The sequence below is a fragment of the Anthonomus grandis genome (assembly GCF_022605725.1).
Source record: "Anthonomus grandis grandis chromosome 1 unlocalized genomic scaffold, icAntGran1.3 Chromosome57, whole genome shotgun sequence".
In the NCBI taxonomy this organism is placed as follows: Eukaryota; Metazoa; Arthropoda; class Insecta; order Coleoptera; family Curculionidae; genus Anthonomus; species Anthonomus grandis.
This window is the reverse complement of record NW_026088431.1, coordinates 205,344-230,040: the sequence shown is the minus strand read 5'-3', so window position 1 is coordinate 230,040 and position 24,697 is coordinate 205,344. Positions and strand designations below refer to the sequence as shown.

The 24,697-nt window shown below is 32.9% G+C and overlaps 2 long non-coding RNA genes across 4 annotated transcripts in view; one reads left to right on the top strand and one right to left on the bottom strand.

The window, feature by feature from the left end:
• Positions 1-1,846: 1,846 nt before the first annotated feature.
• The window catches only part of LOC126749448 (uncharacterized), a 35,232-nt gene continuing 12,381 nt past the window's right edge, over positions 1,847-24,697 (bottom strand). Inside the window, exons 4-5 of the long non-coding RNA XR_007665070.1 lie at positions 22,351-22,458; positions 1,847-12,562 (exon numbers count right to left, since the gene is read on the bottom strand). This is a non-coding gene — a long non-coding RNA (uncharacterized LOC126749448). The remainder of the gene's footprint in view (positions 12,563-22,350; positions 22,459-24,697) is intronic.
• LOC126749449 (uncharacterized) overlaps positions 11,414-24,697 on the top strand; it is a 37,403-nt gene continuing 24,119 nt past the window's right edge. For 2 of the 3 annotated variants that reach the window (XR_007665075.1, XR_007665072.1), the window contains exons 1-3: positions 11,414-11,549; positions 11,937-12,031; positions 21,838-21,932. This is a non-coding gene — a long non-coding RNA (uncharacterized LOC126749449). Of the gene's footprint in view, positions 11,550-11,936; positions 12,032-17,433; positions 18,060-21,837; positions 21,933-24,697 lie in introns of those variants that run through there. The other variant, XR_007665071.1, reaches the window with a different exon arrangement.

Genomic DNA, 24,697 nt, shown 5'->3' with positions numbered 1-24,697 from the left:
AAGAAAATCTGTCGATAGGAAGAGAAGATATTGAACAACTTACAAAAATATGACTTGGGGGTATGGGATTTTTACATGTCTGTCGCCAAAAGCAGTTCTATGGTACCAATTTTAATGGTTTATGTCTTAAAAGTTGCAGAGCGTTAATACAAAGCTTTTAAGACCAAAATCAAGAAAATCTGTCGATAGGAAGAGAAGATATTGAACAACTTACAAAAATATGACTTGGGGGTATGGGATTTTTACATGTCTGTCGCCAAAAGCAGTTCTATGGTACCAATTTTAATGGTTTATGTCTTAAAAGTTGCAGGGCGTTAATATAAAGCTTTTAAGACCAAAATCAAGAAAATCTGTCGATAGGAAGAGAAGATATTGAACAACTTACAAAAATATGACTTGGGGTATGGGATTTTTACAAGTCTGTAGCCAAAAGCAGTTCTACCGTACCAATTTTAATGGTTTATGTCTTAAAAGTTGCAGGGCGTTAATACAAAGCTTTTAAGACCAAAATCAAGAAAATCTGTCGATAGGAAGAGAAGATATTGAACAACTTACAAAAATATGACTTGGGGGTATGGGATTTTTACATGTCTGTCGCCAAAAGCAGTTCTATGGTACCAATTTTAATGGTTTATGTCTTAAAAGTTGCAGGGCGTTAATACAAAGCTTTTAAGACTAAAATCAAGAAAATCTGTCGATAGGAAGAGAAGATATTGAACAACTTACAAAAATATGACTTGGGGTATGGGATTTTTACAAGTCTGTAGCCAAAAGCAGTTCTACCGTACCAATTTTAATGGTTTATGTCTTAAAAGTTGCAGAGCGTTAATACAAAGCTTTTAAGACCAAAATCAAGAAAATCTGTGGATAGTAAGAGAAGATATTAAACAACTTACAAAAATATGACTTGGGGTATGGGATTTTTACAAGTCTGTAGCCAAAAGCAGTTCTACCGTACCAATTTTAATGGTTTATGTCTTAAAAGTTGCAGAGGGTTAATTCAAAGCTTTTAAGACCAAAATCAAGAAAATCTGTCCATAGGAAGAGAAGATATTGAACAACTTACAAAAATATGACTTGGGGTGTGGGATTTTTACATGTCTGTCGCCAAAAGCAGCTCTATGCTACCAATTTTAATGGTTTATGTCTTAAAAGTTGCAGGGCGTTAATACAAAGCTTTTAAGACCAAAATCAAGAAAATTTGTCGATAGGAAGAGAAGATATTGAACAACTTACAAAAATATGACTTGGGGGTATGGGATTTTTACATGTCTGTCGCCAAAAGCAGTTCTATGGTACCAATTTTAATGGTTTATGTCTTAAAAGTTGCAGGGCGTTAATACAAAGCTTTTAAGACCAAAATCAACAAAAACTGTCGATAGGAGGAGAAGATATTGAACAACTTACAAAAATATGACTTGGGGGTATGGGATTTTTACATGTCTGTCGCCAAAAGCAGTTCTATGGTACCAATTTTAATGGTTTATGTCTTAAAAGTTGCAGGGCGTTAATACAAAGCTTTTAAGACCAAAATCAAGAAAATCTGTCGATAGGAAGAGAAGATATTGAACAACTTACAAAAATATGACTTGGGGTATGGGATTTTTACAAGTCTGTAGCCAAAAGCAGTTCTACCGTACCAATTTTAATGGTTTATGTCTTAAAAGTTGCAGAGCGTTAATTCAAAGCTTTTAAGACCAAAATCAAGAAAATCTGTCCATAGGAAGAGCAGATATTGAACAACTTACAAAAATATGACTTGGGGTATGGGATTTTTACAAGTCTCTAGCCAAAAGCAGTTCTATGGTACCAATTTTAATGGTTTATGTCTTAAAAGTTGCAGGGCGTTAATACAAAGCTTTTAAGACCAAAATCAAGAAAATCTGTCGATAGGAAGAGCAGATATTGAACAACTTACAAAAATATGACTTGGGGTATGGGATTTTTACAAGTCTGTAGCCAAAAGCAGTTCTATGGTACCAATTTTAATGGTTTATGTCTTAAAAGTTGCAGGGCGTTAATACAAAGCTTTTAAGACCAAAATCAAGAAAATCTGTCGATAGGAAGAGAAGATATTGAACAACTTACAAAAATATGACTTGGGGGTATGGGATTTTTACATGTCTGTCGCCAAAAGCAGTTCTATGGTACCAATTTTAATGGTTTATGTCTTAAAAGTTGCAGGGCGTTAATACAAAGCTTTTAAGACTAAAATCAAGAAAATCTGTCGATAGGAAGAGAAGATATTGAACAACTTACAAAAATATGACTTGGGGTATGGGATTTTTACAAGTCTGTAGCCAAAAGCAGTTCTACCGTACCAATTTTAATGGTTTATGTCTTAAAAGTTGCAGAGCGTTAATTCAAAGCTTTTAAGACCAAAATCAAGAAAATCTGTCGATAGGAAGAGAAGATATTGAACAACTTACAAAAATATGACTTGGGGTATGGGATTTTTACAAGTCTGTAGCCAAAAGCAGTTCTACCGTACCAATTTTAATGGTTTATGTCTTAAAAGTTGCAGGGCGTTCATACAAAGCTTTTAAGACCAAAATCAAGAAAATCTGTGGATAGTAAGAGAAGATATTAAACAACTTACAAAAATATGACTTGGGGTATGGGATTTTTACAAGTCTGTAGCCAAAAGCAGTTCTACCGTACCAATTTTAATGGTTTATGTCTTAAAAGTTGCAGAGGGTTAATTCAAAGCTTTTAAGACCAAAATCAAGAAAATCTGTCCATAGGAAGAGAAGATATTGAACAACTTACAAAAATATGACTTGGGGTGTGGGATTTTTACATGTCTGTCGCCAAAAGCAGCTCTATGCTACCAATTTTAATGGTTTATGTCTTAAAAGTTGCAGGGCGTTAATACAAAGCTTTTAAGACCAAAATCAAGAAAATTTGTCGATAGGAAGAGAAGATATTGAACAACTTACAAAAATATGACTTGGGGGTATGGGATTTTTACATGTCTGTCGCCAAAAGCAGTTCTATGGTACCAGTTTTAATGGTTTATGTCTTAAAAGTTGCAGGGCGTTAATACAAAGCTTTTAAGACCAAAATCAAGAAAATCTGTCGATAGGAAGAGAAGATATTGAACAACTTACAAAAATATGACTTGGGGTATGGGATTTTTACAAGTCTGTAGCCAAAAGCAGTTCTACCGTACCAATTTTAATGGTTTATGTCTTAAAAGTTGCAGGGCGTTAATACAAAGCTTTTAAGACCAAAATCAAGAAAATCTGTCGATAGGAAGAGAAGATATTGAACAACTTACAAAAATATGACTTGGGGTATGGGATTTTTACAAGTCTGTAGCCAAAAGCAGTTCTACCGTACCAATTTTAATGGTTTATGTCTTAAAAGTTGCAGGGCGTTAATACAAAGCTTTTAAGACCAAAATCAAGAAAATCTGTCGATAGGAAGAGAAGATATTGAACAACTTACAAAAATATGACTTGGGGTATGGGATTTTTACAAGTCTGTAGCCAAAAGCAGTTCTACCGTACCAATTTTAATGGTTTATGTCTTAAAAGTTGCAGGGCGTTAATACAAAGCTTTTAAGACCAAAATCAAGAAAATCTGTCGATAGGAAGAGAAGATATTGAACAACTTACAAAAATATGACTTGGGGGTATGGGATTTTTACATGTCTGTCGCCAAAAGCAGTTCTATGGTACCAATTTTAATGGTTTGTGTCTTAAAAGTTGCAGGGCGTTAATACAAAGCTTTTAAGACCAAAATCAAGAAAATCTGTCGATAGGAAGAGAAGATATTGAACAACTTACAAAAATATGACTTGGGGTATGGGATTTTTACAAGTCTGTAGCCAAAAGCAGTTCTACCGTACCAATTTTAATGGTTTATGTCTTAAAAGTTGCAGAGCGTTAATACAAAGCTTTTAAGACCAAAATCAAGAAAATCTGTGGATAGTAAGAGAAGATATTAAACAACTTACAAAAATATGACTTGGGGTATGGGATTTTTACAAGTCTGTAGCCAAAAGCAGTTCTATGGTACCAATTTTAATGGTTTATGTCTTAAAAGTTGCAGGGCGTTAATACAAAGCTTTTAAGACCAAAATCAAGAAAATCTGTGGATAGTAAGAGAAGATATTAAACAACTTACAAAAATATGACTTGGGGTATGGGATTTTTACAAGTCTGTAGCCAAAAGCAGTTCTACCGTACCAATTTTAATGGTTTATGTCTTAAAAGTTGCAGAGCGTTAATACAAAGCTTTTAAGACCAAAATCAAGAAAATCTGTGGATAGTAAGAGAAGATATTAAACAACTTACAAAAATATGACTTGGGGGTATGGGATTTTTACATGTCTGTCGCCAAAAGCAGTTCTATGGTACCAATTTTAATGGTTTATGTCTTAAAAGTTGCAGGGCGTTAATACAAAGCTTTTAAGACCAAAATCAAGAAAATCTGTCGATAGGAGAAGAAGATATTGAACAACTTACAAAAATATGACTTGGGGGTATGGGATTTTTACATGTCTGTCGCCAAAAGCAGTTCTATGGTACCAATTTTAATGGTTTATGTCTTAAAAGTTGCAGGGCGTTAATACAAAGCTTTTAAGACCAAAATCAAGAAAATCTGTCGATAGGAAGAGAAGATATTGAACAACTTACAAAAATATGACTTGGGGTATGGGATTTTTACAAGTCTGTAGCCAAAAGCAGTTCTACCGTACCAATTTTAATGGTTTATGTCTTAAAAGTTGGAGGGCGTTAATACAAAGCTTTTAAGACCAAAATCAAGAAAATCTGTCGATAGGAAGAGAAGATATTGAACAACTTACAAAAATATGACTTGGGGGTATGGGATTTTTACATGTCTGTCGCCAAAAGCAGTTCTACCGTACCAATTTTAATGGTTTATGTCTTAAAAGTTGCAGGGCGTTAATACAAAGCTTTTAAGACCAAAATCAAGAAAATCTGTCCATAGGAAGAGCAGATATTGAACAACTTACAAAAATATGACTTGGGGTATGGGATTTTTACAAGTCTGTAGCCAAAAGCAGTTCTATGGTACCAATTTTAATGGTTTATGTCTTAAAAGTTGCAGGGCGTTAATACAAAGCTTTTAAGACCAAAATCAAGAAAATCTGTCGATAGGAAGAGAAGATATTGAACAACTTACAAAAATATGACTTGGGGTATGGGATTTTTACAAGTCTGTAGCCAAAAGCAGTTCTACGGTACCAATTTTAATGGTTTATGTCTTAAAAGTTGCAGGGCGTTAATACAAAGCTTTTAAGACCAAAATCAAGAAAATCTGTCGATAGGAAGAGAAGATATTGAACAACTTACAAAAATATGACTTGGGGTATGGGATTTTTACAAGTCTGTAGCCAAAAGCAGTTCTACCGTACCAATTTTAATGGTTTATGTCTTAAAAGTTGCAGGGCGTTAATACAAAGCTTTTAAGACCAAAATCAAGAAAATCTGTCGATAGGAAGAGAAGATATTGAACAACTTACAAAAATATGACTTGGGGTATGGGATTTTTACAAGTCTGTAGCCAAAAGCAGTTCTACCGTACCAATTTTAATGGTTTATGTCTTAAAAGTTGCAGGGCGTTAATACAAAGCTTTTAAGACCAAAATCAAGAAAATCTGTCGATAGGAAGAGAAGATATTGAACAACTTACAAAAATATGACTTGGGGGTATGGGATTTTTACATGTCTGTCGCCAAAAGCAGTTCTACCGTACCAATTTTAATGGTTTATGTCTTAAAAGTTGCAGGGCGTTAATACAAAGCTTTTAAGACCAAAATCAAGAAAATCTGTCGATAGGAAGAGAAGATATTGAACAACTTACAAAAATATGACTTGGGGTATGGGATTTTTACATGTCTGTCACCAAAAGCAGTTCTATGGTACCAATTTTAATGGTTTATGTCTTAAAAGTTGCAGAGCGTTAATACAAAGCTTTTAAGACCAAAATCAAGAAAATCTGTCGATAGGAAGAGAAGATATTGAACAACTTACAAAAATATGACTTGGGGGTATGGGATTTTTACATGTCTGTCGCCAAAAGCAGTTCTATGGTACCAATTTTAATGGTTTATGTCTTAAAAGTTGCAGAGCGTTAATACAAAGCTTTTAAGACCAAAATCAAGAAAATCTGTCGATAGGAAGAGAAGATATTGAACAACTTACAAAAATAACTTGGGGGTATGGGATTTTTACATGTCTGTCGCCAAAAGCAGTTCTATGGTACCAATTTTAATGGTTTATGTCTTAAAAGTTGCAGGGCGTTAATATAAAGCTTTTAAGACCAAAATCAAGAAAATCTGTCGATAGGAAGAGAAGATATTGAACAACTTACAAAAATATGACTTGGGGTATGGGATTTTTACAAGTCTGTAGCCAAAAGCAGTTCTACCGTACCAATTTTAATGGTTTATGTCTTAAAAGTTGCAGGGCGTTAATACAAAGCTTTTAAGACCAAAATCAAAAAAATCTGTCGATAGGAAGAGAAGATATTGAACAACTTACAACAATATGACTTGGGGGTATGGGATTTTTACATGTCTGTCGCCAAAAGCAGTTCTATGGTACCAATTTTAATGGTTTATGTCTTAAAAGTTGCAGGGCGTTAATACAAAGCTTTTAAGACTAAAATCAAGAAAATCTGTCGATAGGAAGAGAAGATATTGAACAACTTACAAAAATATGACTTGGGGTATGGGATTTTTACAAGTCTGTAGCCAAAAGCAGTTCTACCGTACCAATTTTAATGGTTTATGTCTTAAAAGTTGCAGAGCGTTAATTCAAAGCTTTTAAGACCAAAATCAAGAAAATCTGTCGATGGGAAGAGAAGATATTGAACAACTTACAAAAATATGACTTGGGGGTATGGGATTTTTACAAGTCTGTAGCCAAAAGCAGTTCTACCGTACCAATTTTAATGGTTGATGTCTTAAAAGTTGCAGAGCGTTAATTCAAAGCTTTTAAGACCAAAATCAAGTATATCCGTTTATAGGAAGAGAAGATATTGAACATTTTACGAAAAAATGACTTGGGGGTATGGGATTTTTACAAGTCTGGAGCCAAAAGCAGTTCTACGGTACCAATTTTAATGGTTGATGTCTTAAAAGTTGCAGAGCGTTAATTCAAAGCTTTTAAGACCAAAATCAAGTATATCCGTTTATAGGAAGAGAAGATATTGCACATTTTACGAAAAAATGACTTGGGGGTATGGGATTTTTACAAGTCTGGAGCCAAAAGCAGTTCTACCGTACCAATTTTAATGGTTTATGTCTTAAAAGTTGCAGAGCGTTAATACAAAGCTTTTAAGACCAAAATCAAGAAAATCTGTGGATAGTAAGAGAAGATATTAAACAACTTACAAAAATATGACTTGGGGTATGGGATTTTTACAAGTCTGTAGCCAAAAGCAGTTCTATGGTACCAATTTTAATGGTTTATGTCTTAAAAGTTGCAGGGCGTTAATACAAAGCTTTTAAGACCAAAATCAAGAAAATCTGTGGATAGTAAGAGAAGATATTAAACAACTTACAAAAATATGACTTGGGGTATGGGATTTTTACAAGTCTGTAGCCAAAAGCAGTTCTACCGTACCAATTTTAATGGTTTATGTCTTAAAAGTTGCAGAGCGTTAATACAAAGCTTTTAAGACCAAAATCAAGAAAATCTGTGGATAGTAAGAGAAGATATTAAACAACTTACAAAAATATGACTTGGGGGTATGGGATTTTTACATGTCTGTCGCCAAAAGCAGTTCTATGGTACCAATTTTAATGGTTTATGTCTTAAAAGTTGCAGGGCGTTAATACAAAGCTTTTAAGACCAAAATCAAGAAAATCTGTCGATAGGAGAAGAAGATATTGAACAACTTACAAAAATATGACTTGGGGGTATGGGATTTTTACATGTCTGTCGCCAAAAGCAGTTCTATGGTACCAATTTTAATGGTTTATGTCTTAAAAGTTGCAGGGCGTTAATACAAAGCTTTTAAGACCAAAATCAAGAAAATCTGTCGATAGGAAGAGAAGATATTGAACAACTTACAAAAATATGACTTGGGGTATGGGATTTTTACAAGTCTGTAGCCAAAAGCAGTTCTACCGTACCAATTTTAATGGTTTATGTCTTAAAAGTTGCAGGGCGTTAATACAAAGCTTTTAAGACCAAAATCAAGAAAATCTGTCGATAGGAAGAGAAGATATTGAACAACTTACAAAAATATGACTTGGGGGTATGGGATTTTTACATGTCTGTCGCCAAAAGCAGTTCTACCGTACCAATTTTAATGGTTTATGTCTTAAAAGTTGCAGGGCGTTAATACAAAGCTTTTAAGACCAAAATCAAGAAAATCTGTCCATAGGAAGAGCAGATATTGAACAACTTACAAAAATATGACTTGGGGTATGGGATTTTTACAAGTCTGTAGCCAAAAGCAGTTCTATGGTACCAATTTTAATGGTTTATGTCTTAAAAGTTGCAGGGCGTTAATACAAAGCTTTTAAGACCAAAATCAAGAAAATCTGTCGATAGGAAGAGAAGATATTGAACAACTTACAAAAATATGACTTGGGGTATGGGATTTTTACAAGTCTGTAGCCAAAAGCAGTTCTACCGTACCAATTTTAATGGTTTATGTCTTAAAAGTTGCAGAGCGTTAATACAAAGCTTTTAAGACCAAAATCAAGAAAATCTGTCGATAGGAAGAGAAGATATTGAACAACTTACAAAAATATGACTTGGGGTATGGGATTTTTACAAGTCTGTAGCCAAAAGCAGTTCTACCGTACCAATTTTAATGGTTTATGTCTTAAAAGTTGCAGGGCGTTAATACAAAGCTTTTAAGACCAAAATCAAGAAAATCTGTCGATAGGAAGAGAAGATATTGAACAACTTACAAAAATATGACTTGGGGTATGGGATTTTTACAAGTCTGTAGCCAAAAGCAGTTCTACCGTACCAATTTTAATGGTTTATGTCTTAAAAGTTGCAGGGCGTTAATACAAAGCTTTTAAGACCAAAATCAAGAAAATCTGTCGATAGGAAGAGAAGATATTGAACAACTTACAAAAATATGACTTGGGGGTATGGGATTTTTACATGTCTGTCGCCAAAAGCAGTTCTACCGTACCAATTTTAATGGTTTATGTCTTAAAAGTTGCAGGGCGTTAATACAAAGCTTTTAAGACCAAAATCAAGAAAATCTGTCGATAGGAAGAGAAGATATTGAACAACTTACAAAAATATGACTTGGGGTATGGGATTTTTACATGTCTGTCACCAAAAGCAGTTCTATGGTACCAATTTTAATGGTTTATGTCTTAAAAGTTGCAGAGCGTTAATACAAAGCTTTTAAGACCAAAATCAAGAAAATCTGTCGATAGGAAGAGAAGATATTGAACAACTTACAAAAATATGACTTGGGGGTATGGGATTTTTACATGTCTGTCGCCAAAAGCAGTTCTATGGTACCAATTTTAATGGTTTATGTCTTAAAAGTTGCAGAGCGTTAATACAAAGCTTTTAAGACCAAAATCAAGAAAATCTGTCGATAGGAAGAGAAGATATTGAACAACTTACAAAAATAACTTGGGGGTATGGGATTTTTACATGTCTGTCGCCAAAAGCAGTTCTATGGTACCAATTTTAATGGTTTATGTCTTAAAAGTTGCAGGGCGTTAATATAAAGCTTTTAAGACCAAAATCAAGAAAATCTGTCGATAGGAAGAGAAGATATTGAACAACTTACAAAAATATGACTTGGGGTATGGGATTTTTACAAGTCTGTAGCCAAAAGCAGTTCTACCGTACCAATTTTAATGGTTTATGTCTTAAAAGTTGCAGGGCGTTAATACAAAGCTTTTAAGACCAAAATCAAAAAAATCTGTCGATAGGAAGAGAAGATATTGAACAACTTACAAAAATATGACTTGGGGGTATGGGATTTTTACATGTCTGTCGCCAAAAGCAGTTCTATGGTACCAATTTTAATGGTTTATGTCTTAAAAGTTGCAGGGCGTTAATACAAAGCTTTTAAGACTAAAATCAAGAAAATCTGTCGATAGGAAGAGAAGATATTGAACAACTTACAAAAATATGACTTGGGGTATGGGATTTTTACAAGTCTGTAGCCAAAAGCAGTTCTACCGTACCAATTTTAATGGTTTATGTCTTAAAAGTTGCAGAGCGTTAATTCAAAGCTTTTAAGACCAAAATCAAGAAAATCTGTCGATGGGAAGAGAAGATATTGAACAACTTACAAAAATATGACTTGGGGGTATGGGATTTTTACAAGTCTGTAGCCAAAAGCAGTTCTACCGTACCAATTTTAATGGTTGATGTCTTAAAAGTTGCAGAGCGTTAATTCAAAGCTTTTAAGACCAAAATCAAGTATATCCGTTTATAGGAAGAGAAGATATTGAACATTTTACGAAAAAATGACTTGGGGGTATGGGATTTTTACAAGTCTGGAGCCAAAAGCAGTTCTACGGTACCAATTTTAATGGTTGATGTCTTAAAAGTTGCAGAGCGTTAATTCAAAGCTTTTAAGACCAAAATCAAGTATATCCATTTATAGGAAGAGAAGATATTGAACATTTTACGAAAAAATGACTTGGGGGTATGGGATTTTTACAAGTCTGGAGCCAAAAGCAGTTCTACGGTACCAATTTTAATGGTTTATGTCTTAAAAGTTGCAGAGCGTTAATTTAAAGCTTTTAAGACCAAAATCAAGAAAATATGTTGATAAGAAGAGAAGATATTCCAACTTATACATAAATGGGGCTTCAACTAACAGATTCCAACAAATTTGGGTATAAAACGAGTTCTGCTAAACCAACTTCAGTGATTTATGTCTCAAAGTTACAGAACAATCTTCTAAAGCTTTCATGACCAAAAATCAAGCAAATCTGTCAATTAGAAGTGAAGATTTTTTGACCTGTAGGTATGGTAGGGTCTCGGGTGATGGAAATAAACACAAAACTTGTAAAAATTTCACCTTTTGTTGCGTAAAGGGGTCAAGCGTCAAATATATTCTTAGAGTGGATGAAACCAGCTTTAAATTCGTGTATAAAGCTTTAACTTTAGTTATATGGCTTAAGCAGAATCATGGCAGAAACTTTAATTGAGCCTAGAATTGAGAGCCATAACCATAACCATAAAATACATTTTATGGGAGCTTGAAACGTATAAAACACAAAAAAAAAAACTGCACAGAAAACCTGAGGATCCTCCTCGATCGATTTCAACGAAAGAATCGTCTAGATCGGCCTTTTTGGGGCCGAATTAGACGATTTAAGTCATTATTTTGAAATTTCGGGGATATTGGTGCAAGTTGGTTCGGCTCCAATGAGCATGCGCAGTGTCGCCAGTTATGGCGTCACTGAGTGCCGGAATTGGGGGGAGCTCCCGGAAAATCGTCCAGGAAATCGGGAAAAGTGGAAATTAATGATAAAAAACATGTGAAAAGTGTTCTCTAAACCGAGAGCTTCATTTTGATGTAATTTTTAATAGTGTGCACCCGTTTTTTCGACGGTAAATCGTCAGGTAAGATGATCGTTTTCTGCAGGGTCCTTTGTTGTTTGGTCCAGAGTGGTTTTTTCGTGAAAACAGGGATAATTCTTGAGTTGCATAAGAAAAAGTACTTGAATCGTGTTCTATGCATCGAGGGCTTCATTTTGGTGTATAATTCAATAGTGGGGACAATTTTTTTTAATGGAAATTTGTGTGAAAAGATTTTCACTTTTCAAGGGTCATTGGACTCGTTTGGGTGACGTCAAGCAGGGACAAAATGGCCGCCATTAGTCTCCCTTATAAAATATCGATTTCATTATTGGATTTTCATTCAAATAGTTTCTTATTGATTTTCCTTGGAAATTTGTTAAATCCCTTGGATTTACTGGTTTCTCAAATATGTTTATTCTTTTCTTTCAGATATAAGCAAGTAGACTCCCTCTCGGGTGGTAATCAGTGCCCAGAGGAGAGGACATAAGAAAAAGATGAGAAGAAGCCTCTTAGAGGCTATAGAGGTTAGTGGGGTTTTGTTAATTTGGATTTTTGTGCATGCTTTATTGAAATTTGCTAATATTTATTTATATAGAGGTTAAAAGTATTTGGTGCATATATTGGTGACACGTTTTATGTATATTTCCTCTTAAGGAGATATACAGGGAATTCGAAAGTACTTAGTGCCTTTACCCTATAACACTCCCTCGCAAATTTGCTGCTATCTTTTTGTTAGTGTAGTGCTAGTTTTTGTGCTTTTTTTAGTGTTGTGCTTTTGTGATATTTTTAACAAATGTTGTATTATGCTAAAATATCCTGTAACCCTTTATATTTGATGTATAAAGCTTGGTGCTAGGCCAATCTTTTATATTTGAGTGTAGACATGATTAATTTTTTGTGCTTTAATGCCAATAATGCTTGAAGAAAAACAATTTTCCATAATCAACTCACCAGAGGTTCCTCGGAGACTCTTTGTTTTGTTTCAAGAAGTCACTAGGGGCTAATTCTGGACAGCAAGGGGGCAGTTTGCAGACGACTGGACCTTCGGTTTTCTTCTATTTATATAAATATTATACGTTAATGTTATTAATATATTTTATAGCAATAAAAGTATACTTTGAAAGTGAAAAATTGAGTTTTCTTTCCCTAATCGTATTGTTTAGGGGCAATAAAGTTTGCTTGATGTGTTTTATTTCTACCTACATTCATCTGTTTTAATTGTTTTTAATAAATTTTATATTAAACGTTCGTTCTGATACAGCATTCAAGGGAGTTAGGGTAAAGGTTGGACCTAAAAGGCTTTCTCGGTAGGTATTTATAAATTTTACTATAAAGTCAGTTCTACTTATCCAATTTTAATAATTCATGTCTCAAAAGTTGAAGAACGTTCTGCCAAAGCTTTCAAGACTAAAATCAAGTAAATCTGATAATCAGAAGTGAATATATTGCAATTATTCATATCAAACAAGGTACAAAAATTTCCTTCAATTTATATAAAAGTACATATTAAAGAAATCTGTTAATCTTGACCATGTTTGGATTGCAGCTATTTCCTAAAGTTCTTTAAATGAATCATTTAAGTAGTCAAAAACTACACTACATATATAACAGCAATCTACTCTTAAAGCCATTTGATACTACTAATAATAAAAGGACAAGAAGAATTTAATATAAGGTAGAAAAGAGAAATTGTTCAATGTTATTTGATTAAATCTTATATGTCCTACATTGCTTATTGCATTATTTAATTTTACTCTCATTATTTTATATGCAACTGATACAAAACTAAAAGAATAATAAATGTGCTTTGTGTATTGACTCACTTAGAAATTAAGAGATAGGCTTTGTACACAACGCTATTTTGTTAATTACAAATAAAGCTACTTTTTGACTTGAAAAGAGAAATAATTCAGAAATTAGTTGATAATTCGCACTATAATCTAATATTTCTTGATTAATAAAATCACCCTAATAATGGCCTAAAACAAGGTTAATTTTGCTTATGATTCTGTGGCAAAGTAAGATTGTTATGCATATATATATACAAAAGAACATAATTTTTCTATCTACAGATGATTATATATATATCGCTGATATTAGAGTTATATAGTAACTCAGTTGAGTAAAGTCTATTTTTCTTAAAAATTACTAGTAAGTAAAGTCAATAATTGTCCTTTTCAATCAATGATGTTTTGAAAATTTGCAGAACGTTCTTCTAAACCTTTTTAACACTAAAATCATGAAAGTTGGATAATCACTGCTGACTTTGGGTATTATGGTTAAATAACCAAAAATTAAAGTTGTATTAAAAACATGTTCCAATATTCTGCAAATGTGCATTAGACTGTTTCAAAGGTAATAATTCATTGTAGACTCTCTTTCTACATAATTTCCTAAATATCTTTAAGAGATTTGCTATAAATCCCATTTCGATTTCTTTTAAGTAACAGCATAATGTCTAAGTAGCAAATTTTTTTTTATTTAAGAAAGAGCAAAATTTAGGTTGAACATTTTCTGTTTTTTGATGAAATTCATAAAATTTTTAAAGTAAAATCCTCGTTATTTGGCACGATATGAAGTGCAGATTTCGAATTTATATTCAAAAGTCTCTCCTTCTTAATTTGGTCAGTTTCTGAAGGTCTACAGAAGAAATCGAAGGTACCTTTTACTTTGTGCACATGAAAACGTTGGTTGCATGAAAATACATTTGCAACTAATTCAATTTTCTTATGAATAAGGTCGGTGTTAATTAATTTGTGACAGTTGAAACTACCGATAGGGTTTATTAAAATGTATAATTATTTGTCTGTATATAAATAAAAAATGTTGGGCTAAAATAAATGTCCTATTTATAGAGCCCCATATTTTTAAATTTGAATATCTTCTTTTGTTATGAGCAGATTTGCTTGATTTTGGTCTTAAAAGCTTTGGATTAACTTTCTGAAGCTTTTAAGACATAGACCATTCAAATTGGTGCCATAGAACTGTTTTTGGGTACAGACATGTAAAAATCCCATACCCCCAAGTAATATTTTTGTATATTGTTCAATATATTCTCTTCCTATGGACAGATTTTCTTGTTTTTGGTCTTAAAAGCTTTGTATTAACGCTGTGCAACTTCTAAGACATAAACCATTCAAATTGGTACCATAGAACTGTTTTTGGGTACAGACATGTAAAAATCCCATACCCCCAAGTAATATTTTTGTAAAATGTTCAAATATTCTCTTCTTATCGACAGATTTTCTTGATTTTGGTCTTAAAAGCTTTGAATTAACGCTCTGCAACTTTTAAGACATAAACCATTCAAATTGGTACCATAGAACTGCTTTTGGGTACAGATATTTGAAAATCCCATACCCCCAAGTTATATTTTTGTAAATTGTTCAATATGTTCTCTTCTTATCGACAGATTTTCTTGATTTTGGTCTTAAAAGCTTTGAATTAACACTCTGCAACTTTTAAGACATAAACAATTGAAATTGGTACCATAGAACTGATTTTGGGTACAGACATGTAAAAATCCCATACCCCCAAGTCATATTTTTGTAAATTATTCAATATCTTCTCTTCTTATAAACAGATTTTCTTGATTTTGGTCTTAAAAGCTTTGAATTAACGCTCTGCAACTTTTAAGACATAAACCATTAAAATTGGTATCATAGAACTGCTTTTGGGTACAGACATGTAAAAATCCCATACCCCCAAGTCATATTTTTGTAAATTATTCAATATCTTCTCTTCTTATAGACAGATTTTGTTGATTTTGGTCTTAAAAGCTTTGAATTAACGCTCTGCAACTTTTAAAACATAAACCATTGAAATTGGTACCATAGAACTGCTTTTGGCTACATACATGTAAAAATCCTATACCCCCAAGTCATATTTTTGTATATTGTTCAATATCTTCTCTTCTTATCGACAGATTTTCTTGATTTTGGTCTTAAAAGCTTTGAATTAAGGCTCTGCAACTTTTAAGACATAAACCATTCAAATTGGTACCATAGAACTGCTTTTGGGTACAGACATGTAAAAATCCCATACCCCCAAGTCATATTTTTGTAAATTATTCAATATCTTTTCTTCTTATAGACAGATTTTCTTGATTTTGGTCTTAAAAGCTTTGAATTAACGCTCTTCAACTTTTAAGACATAAACCATTAAAATTGGTATCATAGAACTGCTTTTGGGTACAGACATGTAAAAATCCCATACCCCCAAGTCATATTTTTGTAAATTATTCAATATCTTCTCTTCTTATAGACAGATTTTCTTGATTTTGGTCTTAAAAGCTTTGAATTAACGCTCTGCAACTTTTAAGACATAAACCATTAAAATTGGTATCATAGAACTGCTTTTGGGTACAGACATGTAAAAATCCCATACCCCCAAGTCATATTTTTGTATATTGTTCAATATCTTCTCTTCTTATCGACAGATTTTCTTGATTTTGGTCTTAAAAGCTTTGAATTAACGCTCTGCAACTTCTAAGACATAAACTATTCAAATTGGTACCATAGAACTGCTTTTGGGTACAGACATGTTAAAATCCCATACCCCCAATTCATATTTTTGTATAATGTTCAATATCTTCTCTTCTTATTGACAGATTTTCTTGATTTTGGTCTTAAAAGCTTTGAATTAACGCTCTGCAACTTTTAAGACATAAACCATTCAAATTGGTACCATAGAACTGCTTCTGGCTACAGACTTGTAAAAATCCCATACCCCCAAGTCATATTTTTGTAAATTGTTCAATATCTTCTCTTCCTATCGACAGATTTTCTTGATTTTGGTCTTAAAAGCTTTGAATTAATGCTCTGCAACTTTTAAGACATAAACCATTCAAATTGGTACCATAGAACTGCTTCTGGCTACAGACTTGTAAAAATCCCATACCCCCAAGTCATATTTTTGTAAATTGTTCAATATCTTCTCTTCCTATCGACAGATTTTCTTGATTTTGGTCTTAAAAGCTTTGAATTAACGCTCTGCATTTTTTAAGACATAAACCATTGAAATTGGTACCCTAGAACTGCTTCTGGCTACAGATTTGTAAAAATCCCATACCCCCAAGTCATATTTTTGTAAATTGTTCAATATCTTCTCTTCTTATAGACAGATTTTCTTGATTTTGGTCTTAAAAGCTTTGAATTAACGCTCTGCAACTTTTAAGACATAAACCATTAAAATTGGTACTATAAAACTGCTTTTGGGTACAGATATGTAAAAATCCCATACCCCCAAGTCATATAAGTTGTTCAATATCTTCTCTTCTTATCGACAGATTTTCTTGATTTTGGTCTTAAAAGCTTTGAATTAACGCCCTGCAACTTTTAAGACATAAACCATTAAAATTGGTACGGTAGAACTGCTTTTGGCTACAGACTTGTAAAAATCCCATACCCCCCAAGTCATATTTTTGTAAATTGTTCAATATCTTCTCTTCCTATCGACAGATTTTCTTGATTTTGGTCTTAAAAGCTTTGAATTAACGCTCTGCAACTTTTAAGACATAAACCATTCAAATTGGTACCCTAGAACTGCTTCTGGCTACAGATTTGTAAAAATCCCATACCCCCAAGTCATATTTTTGTAAATTGTTCAATATCTTCTCTTCCTATGAACAGATTTTCTTGATTTTGGTCTTAAAAGCTTTGAATTAACGCTCTGCAACTTCTAAAATATAAACCATTCAAATTGGTACCATAGAACTGATTTTGGGTACAGATATGTGAAAATCCCATACCCCAAGTCATATTTTTGTAAATTGTTTAATATCTTCTCTTCCTATAGACAGATTTTCTTGATTTTGGCCTTAAAAGCTCTGAATTAACGCTCTGCAACTTTTAAGACATAAACCATTAAAATTGGTACCGTAGAACTGCTTTTGGCTACAGACATGTGAAAATCCCATACCCCCAAGTCACATTTTTGTATAATGTTCAATATCTTCTCTTCCTATCAACAGATTTTCTTGATTTTGGTCTTAAAATCTTTGGATTATTGTTCTGCACCGATGAAAATTGGTGGGAAATTAGGAAAATATTCCAGTTTTTTTACTGAGACACTCTCATTGTTCTTAATCAAAAACCCTTTCCTTAGAGCCAATTTCCATGAAAATCGGTTAAAAATGACGGATATTGTGGCACTTTCTTCTTTATTTCATCTTAAAAAAACCATCCCAATCGGCCTTTTTCATTATATTACCCAATACCACATTTTAATCCCCATTTCCAAATTTGTGATATCTCGTGATCACAATAGGGCATCCGTCTAATCCTCAGTGACCTTGAACTTCGAATTTACTCCACATCAGCAATTCCTTTGACAGGTGTCGAAACAAGAACTCGACGCGCATGCCCCTCGGTCTTACCAGTGAGGCAAATGGTCGCTGGAATTAGGGGGGAGCTCCCGGAAAATCGTCCAGGAAATCGGGAAAAGTGGGAATTAATCATAAAAAACGTGTGAAAAGTGTTCTCTAAACCGCGAGGTTCATTTTGATGTAATTTTCAATAGTGTGCACCCGTTTTTTCGATGGTAAATCGTCAGGTAAGATGATCGTTTTCTGTACGTTCCTTTGTTGTTTTGTCGAAAGTGGTTTTTTCGTGATAAATGGGATAATTCTTTAGTTGCATAAAAAAAAGTACTTGAATCGTGTTCTATGAATCGAGGGCTTCATTTTGGTGTATAATTCAATAGTGGGGACAATTTTTTTGTAATGGAAATTCGTGTAAAAAGATTTTCACTTTTCACGAACGAGAAAATGGCCGCCATCATTTCGGCCCTTATGGAAACTCCACACTATCAGATTGATTTTATATTGATTTGTATTGGATGGGGTGGATTTAATCTTTTTTGCTCATTTGTTCAAATGTATTTTCCTTTTTTCTCGTTAGTATAGTGAAATTCTATAATAAAAAAACGATTTTACCAACAATTTAACATAAAAATATTCATATTCAAGTGGTTTTATCACAAATTTCATAGCAACTATGGTGTGGCCCCCTCTTGAATGTAGTCAGTGTCCGGAGGGAGTTGAGCAAAAGAAAATATAAGGAAACACTCTCTTTTAGTGACATTAATTGTTTTTATGCAATTTGTGCTAATTAAATTAAAATTTACCAATGGTGCTTAACAAGTAAGAATAATACTGTCTTGCAATTAAATATTTTTTTTAAATTTGGCAACATTTACAAAAAAAAAAGAAAATATTATTAATGCACTGTTGCAATAAGGTTTTGTGGTTAAATTGCCAACGTTTTTATACATTTTGCTTTAATCTTTGCTATTATTATTATTATTATGCGCATATTTGATATGATTTTGACTGTTTTTTGGTTGTTATTATGTATATCTTCCCTTAGAAGGTATACAGGGTGCCCTATAGTGCCCTTCTTTTGTATATTTCCTCGCTTTGCTATCGGTAGTGCTAATTTTTGTGCTTTTTGTGTAGTGAGTGTGTTTGTGTATAATACCTTTAATAAATGTTATTATTTAATGAAACTTATATTGTAACAATTGGTGTAATGCCAATTGCTTTTTTTTTTAATGTATATAAGATAGTTTCCTGGATCACACCAAACAGTGATCCAGGAAACACAATTTTCCATAAATAACTGCACCAGAGGTTCAATAGGAAGAATGAAGCTGCATTTTAAGAAATCACTAGGAGCCAGTTCTGGAGAGCAGGGGAGTAGTTTGCAAATGACTGGACCACAGCTTTTACTTACTATATATGATTTATTTATTTATATATATGTATTGTACCATTGACAATAAGAATAATATGCTTTAAATATGGAAAATTGAGTTTTCTTTCCCTAATCATATTATTATTGGTTAGGGTTTAATAAAGTTGGTTGTTTGTGTTTTATTTTTACCCTCTTCGAGATTTGGTGCTCTGTAAAGGAGCTTCAAGGTTTGTACATTTGTTTTTATCGATTTTTGTATTGATTATTGTGTTTGTGTTGTTGTTAGTGCTGGAGGGATATATATTTTTCAAATTTCCATGAAAATTGAAGGAATTATTGCATAGTTTGATCAAAGCTCAGTTTCAGCTCCTTTTAGATCAAAAACCGTTGATTTTTGAGAATTTTTGTAGAGATGTATTTTGTTTGAAAAGAAAAATCCTTTCTTTTAGTCCAATTTTCATGACAATCGGTAGGAAATTAAGGAAGTTATTCCAGTTTTCCTCTTAAGACTCCCTCGTTAGTTTGTCACATTTTTCAATATCCCCCTGCGACTCTGGAATTATATAATTTTTTTTAATTGTATAAATTTCATAAACTTATCGTGCTTAATTAAAAACCCTTTGCATAAAGCCCATTTGCATAGAAATCTGTTGGAAATTAAGGAAACTATTCAAGGTTTCCACTTATTTGTCATATTTTTCAATAACCTCCTTTAACTCTGGAACTTTCCAGTTTTTCCAAATTGTTATAAATACATTTTTTGTTCTAAATTAAAATCCTTCTTCTTAGAGCCTTTTTCCAAGAAAATTGGTGGAAAATTGAGGATATTATTAAAGTTTTCCACTAAGACACTTTTTAATTTGACACCTGTTCCAAATTTGCCCTTTAACTCTGGAATTTCCCAGTTTTTCGAAATTTTCATAGACACACTTTTTGTTCTAAACTAAAATCCCTTTCCTTGGAGCCAATTTCCATGAAAATCGGTGGAAAATTGAGGAAATTATTAAAGTTTTTCCACGGAGACACTTATTAATTTGACACATGTTCCAATTTTTGCATTTAACTCTGGAACTCTCCAGTTTTTCGAAATTTTCATAGACACACCTTTTGTTCTAAACTAAAATCCCTCTTGTTGGAGCCAATTTCCATGAAAATCGGTGGAAAATTGTGCAAATTATTAAAGTTTTTCCACTGAGACACTTATTAATTTGACACATGTTCCAATTTTTGCCTTTAACTCTGGAACTTTCCAGTTTTTGAAATTTTCATAAATACATTTTTTTGTTTTAAATTAAAATTTCTTTTCTTAGAGCCAATTAAATCCATTAAAATTAGTGGCAAATTAAGGAAATTATTGAAGTTTTTCCACTGAGACACTTATTAATTTGACACCTATTCCAATTTTTACCTTTAACTCTAGAATTTTCCAGTTTTTCAAAATTTTCATAGACACTTTTTGTTCTAAATTAAAAACCCTTTCCATAGAGCCCATTTCCATGAAAATCGGTGGAAAATTGGTGAAATTATGGCGATTTGTCTTAGGCATCTCTTCCAACATGTCCCTGTAACTCTGGCATTTTCCAGTTTTTCAAAAGTTTTATAGACTTTTGAAAAACACATTTTGTTCTAAATTAAAATCCCTTTCCTTAGAGCCAATTTCCATGAAAATCGGTGGAAAATTGAGGAAATTATTGAAGGTTTTCCACTGAGACACTTATTAATTTGACACCTGTTCCAAATTTGCCCTTTAACTCTGGAATTTCTTAGTTTTTTGAAATTTTCATAGACACATTTTTTGTTCTAAACTAAAATCCCTTTCCATAAAGCCAATTTCCATGAAAATCCGTTGAAAATTGCAGATATTATGGCACTTTCTTCTTCATTTCATCTTAAAAAAAACCATCCAAATCGGCCTTTTTTTTGGGGCAAAATTATTGTGATATCTTGTGATCACAATAGGGGATCCGTACAATCCTCGGTGACCATGAACTTCGGATTTACTCTACATCAGCAATTCCTTTGACAGGTGTCGAAACAAGAACTCGACGCGCATGCCCCTCGGTCTTAGCAGTGAGGCAAGTGGTCGCTGGAATTAGGGGGGAGCTCCCGGAAAATCGTCCAGGAAATCGGGAAAAGTGGGCATTAATCATAAAAAACATGTGAAAAGTGTTCTCTAAACCGCGAGGTTCATTTTGATATAATTTTCATGGGTGTGCACCCGTTTTTTCGACGGTAAATCGTCAGGTAAGATGATCGTTTTCTGTACGGTCCTTTGTTGTTTGGTCGAAAGTGGTTTTTTCGTGAAAACAGGGATAATTCTTGAGTTGCATAAAAAAAAGTACTTGATTAGTGTTCTATGCATCGAGGGCCTCATTTTGGTGTATAATTCAATAGTGGGGACAATTTTTTTTTTGTGGAAATTTGTGTGAAAAGATTTTCACTTTTCAAGGGTCATTAGACTCGCTTGGGTGACGTCAAGCAAGGACAAAATGGCCGCCTTAACTCTCCTTTATAAAATATCGATTTCATTATTGGATTTTCATTCATTCAAATAGTTTCTTATTGATTTTCCTCGGAAATTTGTTAAATCCCTTGGATTTATTGGTTTCTCAAATATGTTTATCCTTTTCTTTCAGATATAAGCAAGTAGGCTCCCTCTCGGGTGGTAATCAGTGCCCAGAGGAGAGGACATAAGAAAAAGACGAGAAGAAGCCTCTTAGAGGCTATAGAGGTTAGTGAGGTTTTGTTAATTTGGATTTTTGTGCATGCTTTATTGAAATTTGCTCATATTTATATAGAGGTTAAAAGTATTTGGTGCATATATTGGTGACACGTTTTATGTATATTTCCTCTTAAGGAGATATACGGGGCATTCAAAAGTACTTAGTGCCTTTACCCTAACACTCCCTCGCAAATTTGCTTCCATCATTTTGTTAGTGTAGTGCTAGTTTTTGTGCTTTTTTAGTGTTGTGCTTTTGTGATATTTTTAACAAATGTATTATGCTAAAATATCCTGTAACCCTTTATATTTGATGTAATAAAGCTTGGTGCTAGACCAATCTTTTATATTTGAGTGTAGACATGATTAATTTTTTGTGCTTTAATGCAAATAATGCTTGAAGAAAAACAATTTTCCATAATCAACTCACCAGAGGTTCCTCGGAGACTCTGCTTTTGTTTTATTTCAAGAAGTCACTGGGGGCTAATTCTGGACAGCAAGGGGGCAGTTTGCAGATGACTGGGCCTTCGGTTTTCTTCTATTTATATAAATATTAGATGTTAATGTTAAATATATATGTTATAGCAATAAAAGTATACTTTGAAACTGACAAATTGAAGTTTTCTTTCCCTAATCGTATTGTTTAGGGGCAGTAAAGTTTGTTTGATGTGTTTTATTTCTACCTACTTTCATCTGTTGTAATTGTTTTTAATGAATTTTATATTAAACGTTCGGTCTGATACAACATTCAAGGGAGTTAGGGTAAAGATAATTGGGGTATTTGACCTAAAAGTGTTTTTCAGTAGGTTTTTATACATTTGGATATAAACTCAGTTCTACTCATCCAATTGTAATAATTCATGTTTTAAAAGTTGAAGAACATTAATCCAAAGCTTTCAAGACCAAAATTAAGTAAATCTGTTAATCGGAAGGGAAGATGTTGCACTTTATACAAAAAATGGGGATAAAGTAAATGACTTATGTAAACGTGTACATAGAGTCAATTCTATTCATTCAATTTGAATGGTTTATGTCTTGAAAGTTTCAGAACGTTCTTCTGGAACTTTTAAGACCAAAATCAATCAAATCGGTTGATCAGTAATGAAGATATTGAAGTTTATACAAAAAATGGGGCTGAAATCAATGACTTATGTAAACTCGAACACAGAGCCAGTTTTACTTGAACCAATTTGAATGAATAATGTCTCAAAGTTGAAGAATGATAATAGAAATGAACATTTTCAATATAAAACATTAATTTGGTTTCAATGTAGTTGAAAAACTTATGTTAGAAATATCAATAAGCTGATTATAGGCAATCATTTTCTTTCTTTTTAAATACAGAACCATGGTCAATATGAAAATGAATATAAGGGGTGTTTAAAAGACCTATTTGGTTATTTCAAGTCTCAGTAATCCTTTCATTTCCTTCTAATATTCTTATTATAGCATTGTAGGTACAACTCGAGTTAATAAAACTTATACATTGTTTTCCTCATCAGTTGACTTATCTAATCAATGTGCATTTTTTATATTAAGTTCTTATCGATAGAAACATTGAGGTACAAAACTGAAGAAGTCTTTGAAGATTCCAAAACAAGGATAACTAATATGTATTGTGAGGTCCAAAGGTTCTTCTTGCTGGTTACTTTTATAAAGTGAGTCTGACTAAGAGGATTCTGCTTCTCTCTTCTTTTACTGTATTTGTCTTTTCACTTCTTCATGAGGTTTCAATAGTGCTTCTTTAGTACATTTATGTCCTATCACATTTTGGAAACTTTTCTTCAATTAATGACTTCAAAGAAGCCATTTCGCATGTATCAGTAGTACAATTTGCTTCCTCTTTGGCACAAATTGTACTAAGCAAAGCCTGGTTTTCCCAAGTAAATTTAAACAAGAAAATCAGTTTTATTGACTTTAGATGATGGTAAAAATGGTTTTTATTGTGTCATACTTTACTGAGTGAATACCATTAATTGTGCAAGACACCAGCTTTGTTAATATGAGAATCTTAAGGCATTTTGTGGTCACCTCTCGATAAAGATATATTGGGTATATTCTTAGCAGTGGGTAGGTTTCTGCAGTACATTTTGAAGGTTTTGCTTCACATTTAGATTAATCAATAAAACAGTAGACTAACTTTGATCATTTTATCCTTCAAAAAAAAATGTGAATTTAGCCGAAGAACTTCTGGTGCTAAAGTGTGTCTTGTACTGAATCTACTGGTAAAACAGATAATTGTACGAAAGCCACTGAAGAGCTTAATTAATTAGTTAATCTAAACCTTTCAAGACCTAGAGCAAGTTAATCTGTTACTTAGAAGTGAAGATATTGAACCTTTTATAAAAACTGGGCTTTAACTAGAGGATTTTAACATATTTGTATATAGAAGCAGTTCTATGGTACCAATTTGAATGGTTTATGTCTTAAAAGTTGCAGAGCGTTAATTCAAAGCTTTTCAGACCTTTTTTTCCCTTAGAAGGTATACAGGGTGGCCTATAGTGCCTTTCCTTTGTATATTTCCTCGCTTTGCTATCGGTAGTGCTCATTTTTGTGCTTTTTGTGTAGTGAGTGTGTTTGTGTATATAATACCTTTAATAAATTTTATTATTTAACGAACCTGATATTGTAACATAGATTCTTTATATTGTAACAATTGGTGTAAAGCCAATTGTTTTTTTTTTTAATGTATATTATAAGATAGTTTCCTGGATCACACCAAATAGTGATCCAGGAAACACAATTTTCCATAAATAACTGCACCTGAGGTTCAATAG